Source organism: Anomaloglossus baeobatrachus, chromosome 2 (assembly GCF_048569485.1).
Source record: "Anomaloglossus baeobatrachus isolate aAnoBae1 chromosome 2, aAnoBae1.hap1, whole genome shotgun sequence".
Lineage (NCBI taxonomy): Eukaryota > Metazoa > Chordata > Amphibia > Anura > Aromobatidae > Anomaloglossus > Anomaloglossus baeobatrachus.
In genome coordinates this window covers 375,347,761-375,368,858 of record NC_134354.1, presented here as the reverse complement: position 1 = coordinate 375,368,858, position 21,098 = coordinate 375,347,761, and positions in this window count along the sequence as shown.

Sequence of the window (21,098 nt, the reverse complement as noted above, 5' to 3'; positions counted from 1 at the left end):
GCATGGACAGGCGAGTAGCATCAGGGTGAAAATGACAAAAATGCACATAAACTGCTAGCACTTTCAGCAGAGTTCTGACATATGTGGGTAATTTTTGAGAAAGCTGTGCACCTCCAAATTCAGAAATTCAAATTCAAATTCAGAACACATGCAGGACAAGGGATGTGCATCAAGCTGCCTAGGCCCAGAGCTGCAACGAGAATTTTGCCGTTATTGCACACAAGAAGGCCGAGCTGTAGGTTCACCTTCAACAGCCACACATCTGTTTGTTGTTTTTTGCCCGCCCACAGCTCCTGTGCAGTATGATGTTTGTCCTACAGGAACATGAATTTAGGAACAGCCTGCTTTCGTTTACCAATGGATGTGCTAAAGTTGGTGGTGTACATCTTACTCTGACCAGATGAGAAGGAGGTGGAGGATGCGGAGTAGGAAGTGTCGCAGGCGGAGGGGACGCTGCGCTCGCTAACGCTCAGGTCCGGCGCTGCTGCTCGGTGGCTCGAGTGGTGGGCCGGATCCGGGGTCTCGAGCGGCGCTCCTCACCCGTGAGTGAAAAGGGGGGTTGGTTTGTTTTGGGAATTTAGTCCGTGATGCCACCTATGGGTTGTGGTGAAGATGGGCACCACCGCAGCTGGTGACGGGGATCCCAGGAGCGATGGTAGGGAGCAGCTGGGATGTTATTTTCCCTCTCCGTGGGTAGGGTTGGTGGTCCCGGGGCCCGGTGGTGTGATGAGTAGGCAGGGTCGGTGAGGTGCAGGGTTGCAGGGACAGCGCGGCGCAGTGCCGGATGGCACGGGTGTACTCACTCAGCAAAAGAGACACAAAGTCTCCGGTGAACCAAATGGCTGGATGGACGGGTCCCGCAGCCGGCTGCAGTGTCTCTCCCCGGACAGGTGATGGTGGCTATCTCTCCCTGCACCTTTGTGTACTGTCTTGACTACAGTGGGTTCCCAACAGTAGTCCGCTCCCCGGTGTATGGATGCCGGAGGAGCCCGCTTTGCCCGCAGGCGCTAGCCCTTGGGTCTCTAGCCATTGGCGGTGGCTGTATACCCTCATGGTGCGGACGGTTGCCTTCTGACGGGACTTGGGTAGTTAGGAAACCCCTGGGATTCCTGTCACACTCGGATTTGACTGTTGACGGCGGCTCCAAGCCTAGTCGGGGTCCGATGGCCCTGCCTGTGTGTGCTAGCTTCACTTCGCTCCCCAGTCGGAACCGGCGGGCCACCGCCCGACCCCGGTCCTACGGTTCCGCGTTGATCCACCACTCCTGCAGACAGCCACCACCATCTGCCAACCTTGCTGTCAGTGCCCGGGCCACAAACCCAGACACTCTCCGCTTTACTCTTCTCACTTCAATCTCCAAGACTCATCTCTCACTTTTCCCGCCTCCAGGCCTGTGAACTCCTCAGTGGGTGGGGCCAACCGCCTGGCTCTGCCCCACCTGGTGTGGACATCAGACCCTGGAGGGAGGCAACAAAGGTTTTTGTGTCTAGCTAATGTAACTGTCTGGGGGGTGGGGGTGTGTGTATGTTACCTGTGATGACCTGGCTAGTCCAGGGCGAAACAGAAGCAACATTGACCAACAAACATCCAGCAATCTAAGGTGGTGGTATGATATACGCTTGAATGCCAGGAGCCTCATGTCTTACTTACTGTGGAGTTAGAGAGATATACCATCCATGCCTGTGCTCACTGCTTCAAGTATCCATGGTTTTGTGGACCTTTCCACTTATGGCATTGTGCAGTGAACAATAGATTTGTTACGCCACATGCATGTGTAGGGCAGGGATGGCACGCCTGGAAAAATAGTGGTGGCTGGGAACAGCATACTACGGTACAGCCACAGACATTATTTGTTCAAAATTGTTTGTCTTCACCAGCCTGAATGGCAGCAATTCAAAGGCAAGCATTTTGGAAATGCTTTAATTCAAGGCCAGGGCTCGTGGGTGTCTGGGGTTATATTCTCTTTCTCTCTGCAGTTTGGGTGATGGAGAACTGCAGACTTCCATTGGACTGTGTGAACATAGTAGGTGATATTGGTGGTGATGCAGTTGCTGCCACATCATGTGCTTTTGGGGAGAAAGGTGATTCTGGTGATTCTGAATGGATGCAAGATGCTAACACCACAGCTGAAAAGGCCAACACTATAGCAGAAGAGGGAGCAGGAGGAGCCTGAGTGCTTTGAAAGTTAAATAGATGTATGAAATGAAAGGTATTAATTCACTGTAAATAAAAGGTATTAATTCACTGTATTACTTGAATGTTAAATAGATGTTTCAAATATAACTTTAAAATAAAACATTGATATCGATCTTTTCAATATTTTATTGATGAATTATCGGTTATAACACCTCACACAATTTTTACTTTTACATATCCACGTTCCTTTCTTTTTTCCTTCTGTTTTCATTTTTTCACATTTTTTTTACAATAATATCAGGAGAAATTCCTCCTCACCCGCCATCCTTCTCTTTCTTTTCTTTCTTTTTTTCCTCTGTCTTTTCTGTATTTAGGTTTGGTCCTGGACTCTAAAGGGCCATTTACACGCTGCAACATCGCTAACGATATATCGTCGGGGTAACGGTGTTTGTGACGCACATCCAGCGTCGTTAGCGACATCGCAGCATGCAACACTAGCGTGCAAAAGAGGCAAAAATCATTGGTCTGTGAGACGTCGTTCAAAAACCAAAAATAGTTGTCTGGTCAGTAATGAGTAGAGATGAGCGAACCGGTCCCGGTTCGGCTCGAGGTCGGTTCGCCGAACGGAGGTCCCGTTCGAGTTCGGCTCGTCGAACGTTCGACGAACTGAACTCGAACTGCATAGGAAACAATGGCAGGCAATCACAAACACATAAAAACACCTAGAAAACACCCTCAAAGGTGTCCAAAAGGTGACAAACAACTCACAACACAACACAAACACATGGGAAAGTGACAAGGACATATACTCATGTGAAAACAAAACAGCTGGACAAGGAAAAAGAGTAGGACACACAGATATATGAGTATATGCAAGGAAACATCGATTCCATTATTGTGCAACTTGAGCCCTGCTCATTTTAGGCTTCCAATCTGGATAAATTGCCTGAGCTCGCCACGTACGCCTTGGGGATCTTGTCGTGTCCTGCAGCCAGCGTTCTCTCGGAACCTGTCTTCAGTGCTGCTGGGGGTCTGCTGGCAGATAAGCACACGCGTCTGTCCACTGACAATGTGGACATGGCTCTCAGAGGACTTTTCTTCCCCTGGGTCAGCCAGGGGAGGCGAAAGGCACGCGTATTTTTGAGAGTGCTTCATGCAAAGCATCTTTTTCATCTTGAAAATGGGGGTCAACTGATGCCAGTCAAGTGGGGTGTGTGTGGCCCAATTAGTGGAAACGAGGGAGACTGTGGTTGGAGTCCCCTCGCTGTGTTTCTAAAAGAACCAAGATGAACAAGTCATGGCTCTCAGAGGACTTTTCTTCCCCTGGGTCAGCCAGGGGACGGGAAAGGCACGCATATTTTTGAGAGTGCTTCATGCAAAGCATCTTTTTCATCTTGAAAATGGGGGTCAACTGATGCCAGTCAAGTGGGGTGTGTGTGGCCCAATTAGTGGAAACGAGGGAGACTGTGGTTGGAGTCCCTCGCTGTGTTTCTAAAAGAACCAAGATGAACAAGTCATGGCTCTCAGAGGACTTTTCTTCCCCTGGGTCAGCCAGGGGACGGGAAAGGCACGCGTATTTTTGAGAGTGCTTCATGCAAAGCATCTTTTTCATCTTGAAAATGGGGGTCAACTGATGCCAGTCAAGTGGGGTGTGTGTGGCCCAATTAGTGGAAACGAGGGAGACTGTGGTTGGAGTCCCCTCGCTGTGTTTCTAAAAGAACAAGATGAACAAGTCATGGCTCTCAGAGGACTTTTCTTCCCCTGGGTCAGCCAGGGGACGGGAAAGGCACGCGTATTTTTGAGAGTGCTTCATGCAAAGTATCTTTTTCATCTTGAAAATGGGGGGTCAACTGATGCCAGTCAAGTGGGGTGTGTGTGGCCCAATTAGTGGAAACGAGGGAGACTGTGGTTGGAGTCCCCTCGCTGTGTTTCTAAAAGAACCAAGATGAACAAGTCATGGCTCTCAGAGGACTTTTCTTCCCCTGGGTCAGCCAGGGGACAGGAAAGGCCACTGCGTATTTTTGAGAGTGCTTCATGCAAAGCATCTTTTTCATCTTGAAAATGGGGGTCAACTGATGCCAGTCAAGTGGGGTGTGTGTGGCCCAATTAGTGGAAACGAGGGAGACTGTGGTTGGAGTCCCCTCGCTGTGTTCTAAAAGAACCAAGATGAACAAGTCATGGCTCTCAGAGGACTTTTCTTCCCCTGGGTCAGCCAGGGGACAGGGAAAGGCACGCGTATTTTTGAGAGTGCTTCATGCAAAGCATCTTTTTCATCTTGAAAATGGGGGTCAACTGATGCCAGTCAAGTGGGGTGTGTGTGGCCCAATTAGTGGAAACGAGGGAGACTGTGGTTGGAGTCCCCTCGCTGTGTTTCTAAAAGAACCAAGATGAACAAGTCATGGCTCTCAGAGGACTTTTCTTCCCCTGGGTCAGCCAGGGGACGGGAAAGGCACGCGTATTTTTGAGAGTGCTTCATGCAAAGCATCTTTTTCATCTTGAAAATGGGGTCAACTGATGCCAGTCAAGTGGGGGTGTGTGTGGCCCAATTAGTGGAAACGAGGGAGACTGTGGTTGGAGTCCCCTCGCTGTGTTTCTAAAAGAACCAAGATGAACAAGTCATGGCTCTCAGAGGACTTTTCTTCCCCTGGGTCAGCCAGGGGACGGGAAAGGCACGCGTATTTTTGAGAGTGCTTCATGCAAAGCATCTTTTTCATCTTGAAAATGGGGGTCAACTGATGCCAGTCAAGTGGGGTGTGTGTGGCCCAATTAGTGGAAACGAGGGAGACTGTGGTTGGAGTCCCCTCGCTGTGTTTCTAAAGAACCAAGATGAACAAGTCATGGCTCTCAGAGGACTTTTCTTCCCCTGGGTCAGCCAGGGGACGGGAAAGGCACGCGTATTTTTGAGAGTGCTTCATGCAAAGCATCTTTTTCATCTTGAAAATGGGGGTCAACTGATGCCAGTCAAGTGGGGTGTGTGTGGCCCAATTAGTGGAAACGAGGGAGACTGTGGTTGGAGTCCCCTCGCTGTGTTTCTAAAAGAACCAAGATGAACAAGTCATGGCTCTCAGAGGACTTTTCTTCCCCTGGGTCAGCCAGGGGACGGGAAAGGCACGCGTATTTTTGAGAGTGCTTCATGCAAAGCATCTTTTTCATCTTGAAAATGGGGGTCAACTGATGCCAGTCAAGTGGGGTGTGCGTGGCCCAATTAGTGGAAACGAGGGAGACTGTGGTTGGAGTCCCCTCGCTGTGTTTCTAAAAGAACCAAGATGAACAAGTCATGGCTCTCAGAGGACTTTTCTTCCCCTGGGTCAGCCAGGGGACGGGAAAGGCACGCGTATTTTTGAGAGTGCTTCATGCAAAGCATCTTTTTCATCTTGAAAATGGGGGTCAACTGATGCCAGTCAAGTGGGGTGTGTGTGGCCCAATTAGTGGAAACGAGGGAGACTGTGGTTGGAGTCCCCTCGCTGTGTTTCTAAAAGAACCAAGATGAACAAGTCATGGCTCTCAGAGGACTTTTCTTCCCCTGGGTCAGCCAGGGGACGGGAAAGGCACGCGTATTTTTGAGAGTGCTTCATGCAAAGCATCTTTTTCATCTTGAAAATGGGGGTCAACTGATGCCAGTCAAGTGGGGTGTGTGTGGCCCAATTAGTGGAAACGAGGGAGACTGTGGTTGGAGTCCCCTCGCTGTGTTTCTAAAAGAACCAAGATGAACAAGTCATGGCTCTCAGAGGACTTTTCTTCCCCTGGGTCAGCCAGGGGACGGGGAAAGGCACGCGTATTTTTGAGAGTGCTTCATGCAAAGCATCTTTTTCATCTTGAAAATGGGGGTCAACTGATGCCAGTCAAGTGGGGGTGTGTGTGGCCCAATTAGTGGAAACGAGGGAGACTGTGGTTGGAGTCCCTTGCTGTGTTTCTAAAAGAACCAAGATGAACAAGTCATGGCTCTCAGAGGACTTTTCTTCCCCTGGGTCAGCCAGGGGACGGGAAAGGCACGCGTATTTTTGAGAGTGCTTCATGCAAAGTATCTTTTTCATCTTGAAAATGGGGGTCAACTGATGCCAGTCAAGTGGGGTGTGTGTGGCCCAATTAGTGGAAACGAGGGAGACTGTGGTTGGAGTCCCCTCGCTGTGTTTCTAAAAGAACCAAGATGAACAAGTCATGGCTCTCAGAGGACTTTTCTTCCCCTGGGTCAGCCAGGGGACAGGAAAGGCATGCGTATTTTTAAGAGTGCTTCATGCAAAGCATCTTTTTCATCTTGAAAATGGGGGTCAACTGATGCCAGTCAAGTGGGGTGTGTGTGGCCCAATTAGTGGAAACGAGGGAGACTGTGGTTGGAGTCCCCTCGCTGTGTTTCTAAAAGAACCAAGATGAACAAGTCATGGCTCTCAGAGGACTTTTCTTCCCCTGGGTCAGCCAGGGGACGGGAAAGGCACGCGTATTTTTGAGAGTGCTTCATGCAAAGCATCTTTTTCATCTTGAAAATGGGGGTCAACTGATGCCAGTCAAGTGGGTGTGTGTGGCCCAATTAGTGGAAACGAGGGAGACTGTGGTTGGAGTCCCCTCGCTGTGTTTCTAAAAGAACCAAGATGAACAAGTCATGGCTCTCAGAGGACTTTTCTTCCCCTGGGTCAGCCAGGGGACGGGAAAGGCACGCGTATTTTTGAGAGTGCTTCATGCAAAGCATCTTTTTCATCTTGAAAATGGGGGTCAACTGATGCCAGTCAAGTGGGGTGTGTGTGGGCCCAATTAGTGGGAAACGAGGGAGACTGTGGTTGGAGTCCCCTCGCTGTGTTTCTAAAAGAACCAAGATGAACAAGTCATGGCTCTCAGAGGACTTTTCTTCCCCTGGGTCAGCCAGGGGACGGAAAGGCACGCGTATTTTTGAGAGTGCTTCATGCAAAGCATCTTTTTCATCTTGAAAATGGGGGTCAACTGATGCCAGTCAAGTGGGGGTGTGTGTGGCCCAATTAGTGGAAACGAGGGAGACTGTGGTTGGAGTCCCCTCGCTGTGTTTCTAAAAGAACCAAGATGAACAAGTCATGGCTCTCAGAGGACTTTTCTTCCCCTGGGTCAGCCAGGGGACGGGAAAGGCACGCGTATTTTTGAGAGTGCTTCATGCAAAGCATCTTTTTCAACTTGAAAATGGGGGGTCAACTGATGCCAGTCAAGTGGGGTGTGTGTGCCCAATTAGTGGAAACGAGGGAGACTGTGGTTGGAGTCCCCTCGCTGTGTTTCTAAAAGAACCAAGATGAACAAGTCATGGCTCTCAGAGGACTTTTCTTCCCCTGGGTCAGCCAGGGGACGGGAAAGGCACGCGTATTTTTGAGAGTGCTTCATGCAAAGCATCTTTTTCATCTTGAAAATGGGGGTCAACTGATGCCAGTCAAGTGGGGTGTGCGTGGCCCAATTAGTGGAAACGAGGGAGACTGTGGTTGGAGTCCCCTCGCTGTGTTTCTAAAAGAACAAGATGAACAAGTCATGGCTCTCAGAGGACTTTTCTTCCCCTGGGTCAGCCAGGGGACGGGAAAGGCACGCGTATTTTTGAGAGTGCTTCATGCAAAGCATCTTTTTCATCTTGAAAATGGGGGTCAACTGATGCCAGTCAAGTGGGGTGTGTGTGGCCCAATTAGTGGAAACGAGGGAGACTGTGGTTGGAGTCCCCTCGCTGTGTTTCTAAAAGAACCAAGATGAACAAGTCATGGCTCTCAGAGGACTTTTCTTCCCCTGGGTCAGCCAGGGGACGGGAAAGGCACGCGTATTTTTGAGAGTGCTTCATGCAAAGCATCTTTTTCATCTTGAAAATGGGGGTCAACTGATGCCAGTCAAGTGGGGTGTGTGTGGCCCAATTAGTGGAAACGAGGGAGACTGTGGTTGGAGTCCCCTCGCTGTGTTTCTAAAAGAACCAAGATGAACAAGTCATGGCTCTCAGAGGACTTTTCTTCCCCTGGGTCAGCCAGGGGACGGGAAAGGCACGCGTATTTTTGAGAGTGCTTCATGCAAAGCATCTTTTTCATCTTGAAAATGGGGGTCAACTGATGCCAGTCAAGTGGGGTGTGTGTGGCCCAATTAGTGGAAACGAGGGAGACTGTGGTTGGAGTCCCCTTCGCTGTGTTTCTAAAAGAACCAAGATGAACAAGTCATGGCTCTCAGAGGACTTTTCTTCCCCTGGGTCAGCCAGGGGACGGGAAAGGCACGCGTATTTTTGAGAGTGCTTCATGCAAAGCATCTTTTTCATCTTGAAAATGGGGGTCAACTGATGCCAGTCAAGTGGGGTGTGTGTGGCCCAATTAGTGGAAACGAGGGAGACTGTGGTTGGAGTCCCCTCGCTGTGTTTCTAAAAGAACCAAGATGAACAAGTCATGGCTCTCAGAGGACTTTTCTTCCCCTGGGTCAGCCAGGGGACGGGAAAGGCACGCGTATTTTTGAGAGTGCTTCATGCAAAGCATCTTTTTCATCTTGAAAATGGGGGTCAACTGATGCCAGTCAAGTGGGGTGTGTGTGGGCCCAATTAGTGGAAACGAGGGAGACTGTGGTTGGAGTCCCCTCGCTGTGTTTCTAAAAGAACCAAGATGAACAAGTCATGGCTCTCAGAGGACTTTTCTTCCCCTGGGTCAGCCAGGGGACGGGAAAGGCACGCGTATTTTTGAGAGTGCTTCATGCAAAGCATCTTTTTCATCTTGAAAATGGGGGTCAACTGATGCCAGTCAAGTGGGGTGTGTGTGGCCCAATTAGTGGAAACGAGGGAGACTGTGGTTGGAGTCCCCTCGCTGTGTTTCTAAAAGAACCAAGATGAACAAGTCATGGCTCTCAGAGGACTTTTCTTCCCCTGGGTCAGCCAGGGGACGGGAAAGGCACGCGTATTTTTGAGAGTGCTTCATGCAAAGCATCTTTTTCATCTTGAAAATGGGGGTCAACTGATGCCAGTCAAGTGGGGTGTGTGTGGCCCAATTAGTGGGAAACGAGGGAGACTGTGGTTGGAGTCCCCTCGCTGTGTTTCTAAAAGAACCAAGATGAACAAGTCATGGCTCTCAGAGGACTTTTCTTCCCCTGGGTCAGCCAGGGGACGGGAAAGGCACGCGTATTTTTGAGAGTGCTTCATGCAAAGCATCTTTTTCATCTTGAAAATGGGGGTCAACTGATGCCAGTCAAGTGGGGTGTGTGTGGCCCAATTAGTGGAAACGAGGGAGACTGTGGTTGGAGTCCCCTCGCTGTGTTTCTAAAAGAACCAAGATGAACAAGTCATGGCTCTCAGAGGACTTTTCTTCCCCTGGGTCAGCCAGGGTACAGGAAAGGCATGCGTATTTTTGAGAGTGCTTCATGCAAAGCATCTTTTTCATCTTGAAAATGGGGGTCAACTGATGCCAGTCAAGTGGGGTGTGTGTGGCCCAATTAGTGGAAACGAGGGAGACTGTGGTTGGAGTCCCCTCGCTGTGTTTCTAAAAGAACCAAGATGAACAAGTCATGGCTCTCAGAGGACTTTTCTTCCCCTGGGTCAGCCAGGGGACGGGAAAGGCACGCGTATTTTGAGAGTGCTTCATGCAAAGCATCTTTTTCATCTGAAAATGGGGGTCAACTGATGCCAGTCAAGTGGGGTGTGTGTGGCCCAATTAGTGGAAACGAGGGAGACTGTGGTTGGAGTCCCTCGCTGTGTTTCTAAAAGAACCAAGATGAACAAGTCATGGCTCTCAGAGGACTTTTCTTCCCCTGGGTCAGCCAGGGGACGGGAAAGGCACGCGTATTTTTGAGAGTGCTTCATGCAAAGCATCTTTTTCATCTTGAAAATGGGGGTCAACTGATGCCAGTCAAGTGGGGTGTGTGTGGCCCAATTAGTGGAAACGAGGGAGACTGTGGTTGGAGTCCCTCGCTGTGTTTCTAAAAGAACCAAGATGAACAAGTCATGGCTCTCAGAGGACTTTTCTTCCCCTGGGTCAGCCAGGGGACGGGAAAGGCACGCGTATTTTTGAGAGTGCTTCATGCAAAGCATCTTTTTCATCTTGAAAATGGGGGTCAACTGATGCCAGTCAAGTGGGGTGTGTGTGGCCCAATTAGTGGAAACGAGGGAGACTGTGGTTGGAGTCCCCTCGCTGTGTTTCTAAAAGAACCAAGATGAACAAGTCATGGCTCTCAGAGGACTTTTCTTCCCCTGGGTCAGCCAGGGGACAGGAAAGGCATGCGTATTTTTGAGAGTGCTTCATGCAAAGCATCTTTTTCATCTTGAAAATGGGGGTCAACTGATGCCAGTCAAGTGGGGTGTGTGTGGCCCAATTAGTGGAAACGAGGGAGACTGTGGTTGGAGTCCCCTCGCTGTGTTTCTAAAAGAACCAAGATGAACAAGTCATGGCTCTCAGAGGACTTTTCTTCCCCTGGGTCAGCCAGGGGACGGGAAAGGCACGCGTATTTTTGAGAGTGCTTCATGCAAAGCATCTTTTTCATCTTGAAAATGGGGGTCAACTGATGCCAGTCAAGTGGGGTGTGTGTGGCCCAATTAGTGGAAACGAGGGAGACTGTGGTTGGAGTCCCCTCGCTGTGTTTCTAAAAGAACCAAGATGAACAAGTCATGGCTCTCAGAGGACTTTTCTTCCCCTGGGTCAGCCAGGGGACGGGAAAGGCACGCGTATTTTTGAGAGTGCTTCATGCAAAGCATCTTTTTCATCTTGAAAATGGGGGTCAACTGATGCCAGTCAAGTGGGGTGTGTGTGGCCCAATTAGTGGAAACGAGGGAGACTGTGGTTGGAGTCCCCTCGCTGTGTTTCTAAAAGAACCAAGATGAACAAGTCATGGCTCTCAGAGGACTTTTCTTCCCCTGGGTCAGCCAGGGGACGGGAAAGGCACGCGTATTTTTGAGAGTGCTTCATGCAAAGCATCTTTTTCATCTTGAAAATGGGGGTCAACTGATGCCAGTCAAGTGGGGTGTGTGTGGCCCAATTAGTGGAAACGAGGGAGACTGTGGTTGGAGTCCCCTCGCTGTGTTTCTAAAAGAACCAAGATGAACAAGTCATGGCTCTCAGAGGACTTTTCTTCCCCTGGGTCAGCCAGGGGACGGGAAAGGCACGCGTATTTTTGAGAGTGCTTCATGCAAAGCATCTTTTTCATCTTGAAAATGGGGGTCAACTGATGCCAGTCAAGTGGGGTGTGTGTGGCCCAATTAGTGGAAACGAGGGAGACTGTGGTTGGAGTCCCCTCGCTGTGTTTCTAAAAGAACCAAGATGAACAAGTCATGGCTCTCAGAGGACTTTTCTTCCCCTGGGTCAGCCAGGGGACGGGAAAGGCACGCGTATTTTTGAGAGTGCTTCATGCAAAGCATCTTTTTCATCTTGAAAATGGGGGTCAACTGATGCCAGTCAAGTGGGGTGTGTGTGGCCCAATTAGTGGAAACGAGGGAGACTGTGGTTGGAGTCCCCTCGCTGTGTTTCTAAAAGAACCAAGATGAACAAGTCATGGCTCTCAGAGGACTTTTCTTCCCCTGGGTCAGCCAGGGGACGGGAAAGGCACGCGTATTTTTGAGAGTGCTTCATGCAAAGCATCTTTTTCATCTTGAAAATGGGGGTCAACTGATGCCAGTCAAGTGGGGTGTGTGTGGCCCAATTAGTGGAAACGAGGGAGACTGTGGTTGGAGTCCCCTCGCTGTGTTTCTAAAAGAACCAAGATGAACAAGTCATGGCTCTCAGAGGACTTTTCTTCCCCTGGGTCAGCCAGGGGACGGGAAAGGCACGCGTATTTTTGAGAGTGCTTCATGCAAAGCATCTTTTTCATCTTGAAAATGGGGGTCAACTGATGCCAGTCAAGTGGGGTGTGTGTGGCCCAATTAGTGGAAACGAGGGAGACTGTGGTTGGAGTCCCCTCGCTGTGTTTCTAAAAGAACCAAGATGAACAAGTCATGGCTCTCAGAGGACTTTTCTTCCCCTGGGTCAGCCAGGGGACGGGAAAGGCACGCGTATTTTTGAGAGTGCTTCATGCAAAGCATCTTTTTCATCTTGAAAATGGGGGTCAACTGATGCCAGTCAAGTGGGGTGTGTGTGGCCCAATTAGTGGAAACGAGGGAGACTGTGGTTGGAGTCCCCTCGCTGTGTTTCTAAAAGAACCAAGATGAACAAGTCATGGCTCTCAGAGGACTTTTCTTCCCCTGGGTCAGCCAGGGGACGGGAAAGGCACGCGTATTTTTGAGAGTGCTTCATGCAAAGCATCTTTTTCATCTTGAAAATGGGGGTCAACTGATGCCAGTCAAGTGGGGTGTGTGTGGCCCAATTAGTGGAAACGAGGGAGACTGTGGTTGGAGTCCCCTCGCTGTGTTTCTAAAAGAACCAAGATGAACAAGTCATGGCTCTCAGAGGACTTTTCTTCCCCTGGGTCAGCCAGGGGACGGGAAAGGCACGCGTATTTTTGAGAGTGCTTCATGCAAAGCATCTTTTTCATCTTGAAAATGGGGGTCAACTGATGCCAGTCAAGTGGGGTGTGTGTGGCCCAATTAGTGGAAACGAGGGAGACTGTGGTTGGAGTCCCCTCGCTGTGTTTCTAAAAGAACCAAGATGAACAAGTCATGGCTCTCAGAGGACTTTTCTTCCCCTGGGTCAGCCAGGGGACGGGAAAGGCACGCGTATTTTTGAGAGTGCTTCATGCAAAGCATCTTTTTCATCTTGAAAATGGGGGTCAACTGATGCCAGTCAAGTGGGGTGTGTGTGGCCCAATTAGTGGAAACGAGGGAGACTGTGGTTGGAGTCCCCTCGCTGTGTTTCTAAAAGAACCAAGATGAACAAGTCATGGCTCTCAGAGGACTTTTCTTCCCCTGGGTCAGCCAGGGGACGGGAAAGGCACGCGTATTTTTGAGAGTGCTTCATGCAAAGCATCTTTTTCATCTTGAAAATGGGGGTCAACTGATGCCAGTCAAGTGGGGTGTGTGTGGCCCAATTAGTGGAAACGAGGGAGACTGTGGTTGGAGTCCCCTCGCTGTGTTTCTAAAAGAACCAAGATGAACAAGTCATGGCTCTCAGAGGACTTTTCTTCCCCTGGGTCAGCCAGGGGACGGGAAAGGCACGCGTATTTTTGAGAGTGCTTCATGCAAAGCATCTTTTTCATCTTGAAAATGGGGGTCAACTGATGCCAGTCAAGTGGGGTGTGTGTGGCCCAATTAGTGGAAACGAGGGAGACTGTGGTTGGAGTCCCCTCGCTGTGTTTCTAAAAGAACCAAGATGAACAAGTCATGGCTCTCAGAGGACTTTTCTTCCCCTGGGTCAGCCAGGGGACGGGAAAGGCACGCGTATTTTTGAGAGTGCTTCATGCAAAGCATCTTTTTCATCTTGAAAATGGGGGTCAACTGATGCCAGTCAAGTGGGGTGTGTGTGGCCCAATTAGTGGAAACGAGGGAGACTGTGGTTGGAGTCCCCTCGCTGTGTTTCTAAAAGAACCAAGATGAACAAGTCATGGCTCTCAGAGGACTTTTCTTCCCCTGGGTCAGCCAGGGGACGGGAAAGGCACGCGTATTTTTGAGAGTGCTTCATGCAAAGCATCTTTTTCATCTTGAAAATGGGGGTCAACTGATGCCAGTCAAGTGGGGTGTGTGTGGCCCAATTAGTGGAAACGAGGGAGACTGTGGTTGGAGTCCCCTCGCTGTGTTTCTAAAAGAACCAAGATGAACAAGTCATGGCTCTCAGAGGACTTTTCTTCCCCTGGGTCAGCCAGGGGACGGGAAAGGCACGCGTATTTTTGAGAGTGCTTCATGCAAAGCATCTTTTTCATCTTGAAAATGGGGGTCAACTGATGCCAGTCAAGTGGGGTGTGTGTGGCCCAATTAGTGGAAACGAGGGAGACTGTGGTTGGAGTCCCCTCGCTGTGTTTCTAAAAGAACCAAGATGAACAAGTCATGGCTCTCAGAGGACTTTTCTTCCCCTGGGTCAGCCAGGGGACGGGAAAGGCACGCGTATTTTTGAGAGTGCTTCATGCAAAGCATCTTTTTCATCTTGAAAATGGGGGTCAACTGATGCCAGTCAAGTGGGGTGTGTGTGGCCCAATTAGTGGAAACGAGGGAGACTGTGGTTGGAGTCCCCTCGCTGTGTTTCTAAAAGAACCAAGATGAACAAGTCATGGCTCTCAGAGGACTTTTCTTCCCCTGGGTCAGCCAGGGGACGGGAAAGGCACGCGTATTTTTGAGAGTGCTTCATGCAAAGCATCTTTTTCATCTTGAAAATGGGGGTCAACTGATGCCAGTCAAGTGGGGTGTGTGTGGCCCAATTAGTGGAAACGAGGGAGACTGTGGTTGGAGTCCCCTCGCTGTGTTTCTAAAAGAACCAAGATGAACAAGTCATGGCTCTCAGAGGACTTTTCTTCCCCTGGGTCAGCCAGGGGACGGGAAAGGCACGCGTATTTTTGAGAGTGCTTCATGCAAAGCATCTTTTTCATCTTGAAAATGGGGGTCAACTGATGCCAGTCAAGTGGGGTGTGTGTGGCCCAATTAGTGGAAACGAGGGAGACTGTGGTTGGAGTCCCCTCGCTGTGTTTCTAAAAGAACCAAGATGAACAAGTCATGGCTCTCAGAGGACTTTTCTTCCCCTGGGTCAGCCAGGGGACGGGAAAGGCACGCGTATTTTTGAGAGTGCTTCATGCAAAGCATCTTTTTCATCTTGAAAATGGGGGTCAACTGATGCCAGTCAAGTGGGGTGTGTGTGGCCCAATTAGTGGAAACGAGGGAGACTGTGGTTGGAGTCCCCTCGCTGTGTTTCTAAAAGAACCAAGATGAACAAGTCATGGCTCTCAGAGGACTTTTCTTCCCCTGGGTCAGCCAGGGGACGGGAAAGGCACGCGTATTTTTGAGAGTGCTTCATGCAAAGCATCTTTTTCATCTTGAAAATGGGGGTCAACTGATGCCAGTCAAGTGGGGTGTGTGTGGCCCAATTAGTGGAAACGAGGGAGACTGTGGTTGGAGTCCCCTCGCTGTGTTTCTAAAAGAACCAAGATGAACAAGTCATGGCTCTCAGAGGACTTTTCTTCCCCTGGGTCAGCCAGGGGACGGGAAAGGCACGCGTATTTTTGAGAGTGCTTCATGCAAAGCATCTTTTTCATCTTGAAAATGGGGGTCAACTGATGCCAGTCAAGTGGGGTGTGTGTGGCCCAATTAGTGGAAACGAGGGAGACTGTGGTTGGAGTCCCCTCGCTGTGTTTCTAAAAGAACCAAGATGAACAAGTCATGGCTCTCAGAGGACTTTTCTTCCCCTGGGTCAGCCAGGGGACGGGAAAGGCACGCGTATTTTTGAGAGTGCTTCATGCAAAGCATCTTTTTCATCTTGAAAATGGGGGTCAACTGATGCCAGTCAAGTGGGGTGTGTGTGGCCCAATTAGTGGAAACGAGGGAGACTGTGGTTGGAGTCCCCTCGCTGTGTTTCTAAAAGAACCAAGATGAACAAGTCATGGCTCTCAGAGGACTTTTCTTCCCCTGGGTCAGCCAGGGGACGGGAAAGGCACGCGTATTTTTGAGAGTGCTTCATGCAAAGCATCTTTTTCATCTTGAAAATGGGGGTCAACTGATGCCAGTCAAGTGGGGTGTGTGTGGCCCAATTAGTGGAAACGAGGGAGACTGTGGTTGGAGTCCCCTCGCTGTGTTTCTAAAAGAACCAAGATGAACAAGTCATGGCTCTCAGAGGACTTTTCTTCCCCTGGGTCAGCCAGGGGACGGGAAAGGCACGCGTATTTTTGAGAGTGCTTCATGCAAAGCATCTTTTTCATCTTGAAAATGGGGGTCAACTGATGCCAGTCAAGTGGGGTGTGTGTGGCCCAATTAGTGGAAACGAGGGAGACTGTGGTTGGAGTCCCCTCGCTGTGTTTCTAAAAGAACCAAGATGAACAAGTCATGGCTCTCAGAGGACTTTTCTTCCCCTGGGTCAGCCAGGGGACGGGAAAGGCACGCGTATTTTTGAGAGTGCTTCATGCAAAGCATCTTTTTCATCTTGAAAATGGGGGTCAACTGATGCCAGTCAAGTGGGGTGTGTGTGGCCCAATTAGTGGAAACGAGGGAGACTGTGGTTGGAGTCCCCTCGCTGTGTTTCTAAAAGAACCAAGATGAACAAGTCATGGCTCTCAGAGGACTTTTCTTCCCCTGGGTCAGCCAGGGGACGGGAAAGGCACGCGTATTTTTGAGAGTGCTTCATGCAAAGCATCTTTTTCATCTTGAAAATGGGGGTCAACTGATGCCAGTCAAGTGGGGTGTGTGTGGCCCAATTAGTGGAAACGAGGGAGACTGTGGTTGGAGTCCCCTCGCTGTGTTTCTAAAAGAACCAAGATGAACAAGTCATGGCTCTCAGAGGACTTTTCTTCCCCTGGGTCAGCCAGGGGACGGGAAAGGCACGCGTATTTTTGAGAGTGCTTCATGCAAAGCATCTTTTTCATCTTGAAAATGGGGGTCAACTGATGCCAGTCAAGTGGGGTGTGTGTGGCCCAATTAGTGGAAACGAGGGAGACTGTGGTTGGAGTCCCCTCGCTGTGTTTCTAAAAGAACCAAGATGAACAAGTCATGGCTCTCAGAGGACTTTTCTTCCCCTGGGTCAGCCAGGGGACGGGAAAGGCACGCGTATTTTTGAGAGTGCTTCATGCAAAGCATCTTTTTCATCTTGAAAATGGGGGTCAACTGATGCCAGTCAAGTGGGGTGTGTGTGGCCCAATTAGTGGAAACGAGGGAGACTGTGGTTGGAGTCCCCTCGCTGTGTTTCTAAAAGAACCAAGATGAACAAGTCATGGCTCTCAGAGGACTTTTCTTCCCCTGGGTCAGCCAGGGGACGGGAAAGGCACGCGTATTTTTGAGAGTGCTTCATGCAAAGCATCTTTTTCATCTTGAAAATGGGGGTCAACTGATGCCAGTCAAGTGGGGTGTGTGTGGCCCAATTAGTGGAAACGAGGGAGACTGTGGTTGGAGTCCCCTCGCTGTGTTTCTAAAAGAACCAAGATGAACAAGTCATGGCTCTCAGAGGACTTTTCTTCCCCTGGGTCAGCCAGGGGACGGGAAAGGCACGCGTATTTTTGAGAGTGCTTCATGCAAAGCATCTTTTTCATCTTGAAAATGGGGGTCAACTGATGCCAGTCAAGTGGGGTGTGTGTGGCCCAATTAGTGGAAACGAGGGAGACTGTGGTTGGAGTCCCCTCGCTGTGTTTCTAAAAGAACCAAGATGAACAAGTCATGGCTCTCAGAGGACTTTTCTTCCCCTGGGTCAGCCAGGGGACGGGAAAGGCACGCGTATTTTTGAGAGTGCTTCATGCAAAGCATCTTTTTCATCTTGAAAATGGGGGTCAACTGATGCCAGTCAAGTGGGGTGTGTGTGGCCCAATTAGTGGAAACGAGGGAGACTGTGGTTGGAGTCCCCTCGCTGTGTTTCTAAAAGAACCAAGATGAACAAGTCATGGCTCTCAGAGGACTTTTCTTCCCCTGGGTCAGCCAGGGGACGGGAAAGGCACGCGTATTTTTGAGAGTGCTTCATGCAAAGCATCTTTTTCATCTTGAAAATGGGGGTCAACTGATGCCAGTCAAGTGGGGTGTGTGTGGCCCAATTAGTGGAAACGAGGGAGACTGTGGTTGGAGTCCCCTCGCTGTGTTTCTAAAAGAACCAAGATGAACAAGTCATGGCTCTCAGAGGACTTTTCTTCCCCTGGGTCAGCCAGGGGACGGGAAAGGCACGCGTATTTTTGAGAGTGCTTCATGCAAAGCATCTTTTTCATCTTGAAAATGGGGGTCAACTGATGCCAGTCAAGTGGGGTGTGTGTGGCCCAATTAGTGGAAACGAGGGAGACTGTGGTTGGAGTCCCCTCGCTGTGTTTCTAAAAGAACCAAGATGAACAAGTCATGGCTCTCAGAGGACTTTTCTTCCCCTGGGTCAGCCAGGGGACGGGAAAGGCACGCGTATTTTTGAGAGTGCTTCATGCAAAGCATCTTTTTCATCTTGAAAATGGGGGTCAACTGATGCCAGTCAAGTGGGGTGTGTGTGGCCCAATTAGTGGAAACGAGGGAGACTGTGGTTGGAGTCCCCTCGCTGTGTTTCTAAAAGAACCAAGATGAACAAGTCATGGCTCTCAGAGGACTTTTCTTCCCCTGGGTCAGCCAGGGGACGGGAAAGGCACGCGTATTTTTGAGAGTGCTTCATGCAAAGCATCTTTTTCATCTTGAAAATGGGGGTCAACTGATGCCAGTCAAGTGGGGTGTGTGTGGCCCAATTAGTGGAAACGAGGGAGACTGTGGTTGGAGTCCCCTCGCTGTGTTTCTAAAAGAACCAAGATGAACAAGTCATGGCTCTCAGAGGACTTTTCTTCCCCTGGGTCAGCCAGGGGACGGGAAAGGCACGCGTATTTTTGAGAGTGCTTCATGCAAAGCATCTTTTTCATCTTGAAAATGGGGGTCAACTGATGCCAGTCAAGTGGGGTGTGTGTGGCCCAATTAGTGGAAACGAGGGAGACTGTGGTTGGAGTCCCCTCGCTGTGTTTCTAAAAGAACCAAGATGAACAAGTCATGGCTCTCAGAGGACTTTTCTTCCCCTGGGTCAGCCAGGGGACGGGAAAGGCACGCGTATTTTTGAGAGTGCTTCATGCAAAGCATCTTTTTCATCTTGAAAATGGGGGTCAACTGATGCCAGTCAAGTGGGGTGTGTGTGGCCCAATTAGTGGAAACGAGGGAGACTGTGGTTGGAGTCCCCTCGCTGTGTTTCTAAAAGAACCAAGATGAACAAGTCATGGCTCTCAGAGGACTTTTCTTCCCCTGGGTCAGCCAGGGGACGGGAAAGGCACGCGTATTTTTGAGAGTGCTTCATGCAAAGCATCTTTTTCATCTTGAAAATGGGGGTCAACTGATGCCAGTCAAGTGGGGTGTGTGTGGCCCAATTAGTGGAAACGAGGGAGACTGTGGTTGGAGTCCCCTCGCTGTGTTTCTAAAAGAACCAAGATGAACAAGTCATGGCTCTCAGAGGACTTTTCTTCCCCTGGGTCAGCCAGGGGACGGGAAAGGCACGCGTATTTTTGAGAGTGCTTCATGCAAAGCATCTTTTTCATCTTGAAAATGGGGGTCAACTGATGCCAGTCAAGTGGGGTGTGTGTGGCCCAATTAGTGGAAACGAGGGAGACTGTGGTTGGAGTCCCCTCGCTGTGTTTCTAAAAGAACCAAGATGAACAAGTCATGGCTCTCAGAGGACTTTTCTTCCCCTGGGTCAGCCAGGGGACGGGAAAGGCACGCGTATTTTTGAGAGTGCTTCATGCAAAGCATCTTTTTCATCTTGAAAATGGGGGTCAACTGATGCCAGTCAAGTGGGGTGTGTGTGGCCCAATTAGTGGAAACGAGGGAGACTGTGGTTGGAGTCCCCTCGCTGTGTTTCTAAAAGAACCAAGATGAACAAGTCATGGCTCTCAGAGGACTTTTCTTCCCCTGGGTCAGCCAGGGGACGGGAAAGGCACGCGTATTTTTGAGAGTGCTTCATGCAAAGCATCTTTTTCATCTTGAAAATGGGGGTCAACTGATGCCAGTCAAGTGGGGTGTGTGTGGCCCAATTAGTGGAAACGAGGGAGACTGTGGTTGGAGTCCCCTCGCTGTGTTTCTAAAAGAACCAAGATGAACAAGTCATGGCTCTCAGAGGACTTTTCTTCCCCTGGGTCAGCCAGGGGACGGGAAAGGCACGCGTATTTTTGAGAGTGCTTCATGCAAAGCATCTTTTTCATCTTGAAAATGGGGGTCAACTGATGCCAGTCAAGTGGGGTGTGTGTGGCCCAATTAGTGGAAACGAGGGAGACTGTGGTTGGAGTCCCCTCGCTGTGTTTCTAAAAGAACCAAGATGAACAAGTCATGGCTCTCAGAGGACTTTTCTTCCCCTGGGTCAGCCAGGGGACGGGAAAGGCACGCGTATTTTTGAGAGTGCTTCATGCAAAGCATCTTTTTCATCTTGAAAATGGGGGTCAACTGATGCCAGTCAAGTGGGGTGTGTGTGGCCCAATTAGTGGAAACGAGGGAGACTGTGGTTGGAGTCCCCTCGCTGTGTTTCTAAAAGAACCAAGATGAACAAGTCATGGCTCTCAGAGGACTTTTCTTCCCCTGGGTCAGCCAGGGGACGGGAAAGGCACGCGTATTTTTGAGAGTGCTTCATGCAAAGCATCTTTTTCATCTTGAAAATGGGGGTCAACTGATGCCAGTCAAGTGGGGTGTGTGTGGCCCAATTAGTGGAAACGAGGGAGACTGTGGTTGGAGTCCCCTCGCTGTGTTTCTAAAAGAACCAAGATGAACAAGTCATGGCTCTCAGAGGACTTTTCTTCCCCTGGGTCAGCCAGGGGACGGGAAAGGCACGCGTATTTTTGAGAGTGCTTCATGCAAAGCATCTTTTTCATCTTGAAAATGGGGGTCAACTGATGCCAGTCAAGTGGGGTGTGTGTGGCCCAATTAGTGGAAACGAGGGAGACTGTGGTTGGAGTCCCCTCGCTGTGTTTCTAAAAGAACCAAGATGAACAAGTCATGGCTCTCAGAGGACTTTTCTTCCCCTGGGTCAGCCAGGGGACGGGAAAGGCACGCGTATTTTTGAGAGTGCTTCATGCAAAGCATCTTTTTCATCTTGAAAATGGGGGTCAACTGATGCCAGTCAAGTGGGGTGTGTGTGGCCCAATTAGTGGAAACGAGGGAGACTGTGGTTGGAGTCCCCTCGCTGTGTTTCTAAAAGAACCAAGATGAACAAGTCATGGCTCTCAGAGGACTTTTCTTCCCCTGGGTCAGCCAGGGGACGGGAAAGGCACGCGTATTTTTGAGAGTGCTTCATGCAAAGCATCTTTTTCATCTTGAAAATGGGGGGTCAACTGATGCCAGTCAAGTGGGGTGTGTGTGGCCCAATTAGTGGAAACGAGGGAGACTGTGGTTGGAGTCCCCTCGCTGTGTTTCTAAAAGAACCAAGATGAACAAGTCATGGCTCTCAGAGGACTTTTCTTCCCCTGGGTCAGCCAGGGGACGGGAAAGGCACGCGTATTTT